Consider the following 2,721-nt stretch of genomic DNA (forward strand, 5'->3'; position numbering starts at 1 on the left):
CAGTGGCCTCTGCCACTCTCCTTCTCTTGCTTGTTTTGTTCAAAGAATCCTTTCTAGACAGAAGTAGATTCCACCTTACTTTTACTAGTTTTTTAGTTCTAGTATTTTTTAGTCTATTTCTGAGTTTGTTGTGGACTAAACCAAAGTTAGACCACAGCAGGTTCCCTAGTGTGTTTCCCCATCACATGCAGAAAAATGGTGGAAGACCCCAAGCCTATTCTGGAGGAGGATTGGTTCGCACACCACCCCATGACAGCTGCAGACTACATGAATCTGCCCAGCACCTCTAAGATCAGGCAGAAACATGAGAAAGATCTGGACTTTCTACCACCTAGTCTGAGGCAACACCATGCAGCCCAAAATTTCATGCAACCTCTAGTGACAAGAGAATTCTTGTCAAGTGACAGTGACACAGAAAGCGAGAATGAAATAGCGGAGAAGAAAGAAGAAAGTGCAACAGCAAAGAAACTGATAGAAGAAATAAAACTGACAGACTCAGAGTCAGAAACTGAAGAAAAGATACAAGAGAAAAGAGAGATGGACACAGAGGTCGAGATGTTGGAGGCGGAAATAAATAAAATAGATGTAGACATGAAGACACCAGAAGAAGTAGACATGGAACTAGAGGAAATGGATAATGAGATGAGAAAAGAAGAGGAAGCAATTAAAAAACTGGAGAGGAAAATAGAGGAGAAACGTGCAGAAAAAGAAATGATTTGTGGAGGACTAAAGCTCGACATGCAATGGAAACTAGTGCCACTTCCCTTGAACATCAAACCAAGTGGAAGACAGGAATGGATGGATAAAATTTATAAAGAACGAGATGAAGTCAAGAATACCTTAAAATGGCATCCAAATGATCCACGGAAGGATACAAGATGCCGGAAGTGCAGACAGCGATATCACACTGCTAAAGATTGCCCAAAATAAGGTTTTCAGTTATCTCGTCTAACTAATATTAAAAAACTCAGAGAAAAAACACAAAACCTCGGAAAAACACTATATCGCATCTCAAGTGCCAAACTAAAGTTGTGATCAATCCATAAATCATTCCTGTTCTAAGTGTGATAGAATTGTTCTGTGTTGTTAAAGTGCAAACATTAAATGTGTTCACTATTTAAGTGCCAAGTTAATTGTTCTTTAAGTTGTAAATCATTCTCAAGTGCAATCAAATCGTTCCTTTACTGGTGATAAAGTCTGTTGTTGTGCCAAAGCAAAATGATGTACTATGTTAAGTGTTCATGCTCAAAGTTTACAATAAACCAATGAAAAAGAAAAAGGAGTTTCAATCCAAACACCAAATCATGTACATAAATTGATTACCCTAGGAACAAATGGTAACAGTCAATAGAATAAATGCAAGAAAGATATGAGCCCGCAAATCCATAAAGGGGCGTTACAATAGAACAAGATAAATTGAGAACGAATGCAAGAACAAGATAAGCCCGCAAATCCATGAAGGGGCGTTACAAAAGAATAGGCAATTCAGAATAAACACAAAAACAATAGTAGCCCGCAATCCATGATGGGGCATTACAGAAAGAAATCAGTAAATAAATGGGGACATTCAATGAAAATTAGTCCAGATGAGGACGAAGAATGAAAACACAAAGTCACCCATAAGAGGAAGTAAGAATTAGACAAATGGTAACAATAAATAAAGATAAAATAAAGTCTAATAAATCACATCCTGAAAAGAAAACCGGAAATTAAAACCCAAGTTTAGAAAGCAAACAACCAGAAATTAGAGGCATAACAGAAGGAAACTAACCTCACTCTTCACGAGCACCAGCGCCATCCTCAATCGGGGCGGCGGAGAATCGCATAATCTCAGTCTGCAAGAGAACAACAAACAACAAAAATATCAACAACAAAGAGGCGGGGGACAAGTGAACGCACAAAGGGCCAGCCTAAACACCGCGCACAGATGTAGCCACTGTGAGGACCATTTAGATGGTTCAAGCTGAACTAAAGCCTTTTATAGCAAAAACCTCCAGTCAGCACAAAATCAGGTGTGGCATAAGAGGCACAAGGCCCGCACAAAACGACATCCTCGCCATCCTCAAGGGCGCAATGATAATGGACGAAAACTACGACAGACATGATCGAGGTGGGCGGGAACACAAAAAAAACAAAAACCGTTACGGCACTTACCGATCAGGACGACGTCGTCGCCCTCCTCGTCCGAAACGAGGTCCACAAGATCAGGAGCCGGGGCAGGAAAGACGGGAGCTAGGAAGTCGTCAAAAAACTCGTCCAAATCCTCTAGAATGGCGTTGAAGTCAAGAGGAGCGAGGATTTCGAGATCCAAGCCATCAAAAAAGACGCCGGGTGGGGGCACTTGGGGCGCCGGGTGCCCGTGGAAAACTGGCGCAGCCCCATTGAGTGGAGGCAAGCCACGCTCCAGGATGATCTAACAGATAATAATAAAGAAAATTTAAGACGAAAGGCACAACACAAGGGACAGGGCACGAAAGGGAGCAACCAAACTTACAAAGCAGCGGGAGAGGCAGCAGCCACACTCCAAAAATTGAGCATCACGGAGCAGATAGTTTTCTATGACCAAATCATACTGGACAAAGGAGGGATCGACAACGTCCCAATGGGGACTTTGCACCGTGGCCGTGGCCTGGATGCACTGGACGCAAATCTAGAATGAAGGCACACAATGAAGTAGCGTCCTCACGAAGCCCGCGAACCGGCTTAAGATTGAGGAAAGAA

The sequence above is a fragment of the Frankliniella occidentalis genome, unplaced genomic scaffold (genome assembly GCF_000697945.3).
Source record: "Frankliniella occidentalis isolate FOCC.00 unplaced genomic scaffold, Focc_3.1 Scaffold12, whole genome shotgun sequence".
NCBI classification, from domain to species: Eukaryota; Metazoa; Arthropoda; class Insecta; order Thysanoptera; family Thripidae; genus Frankliniella; species Frankliniella occidentalis.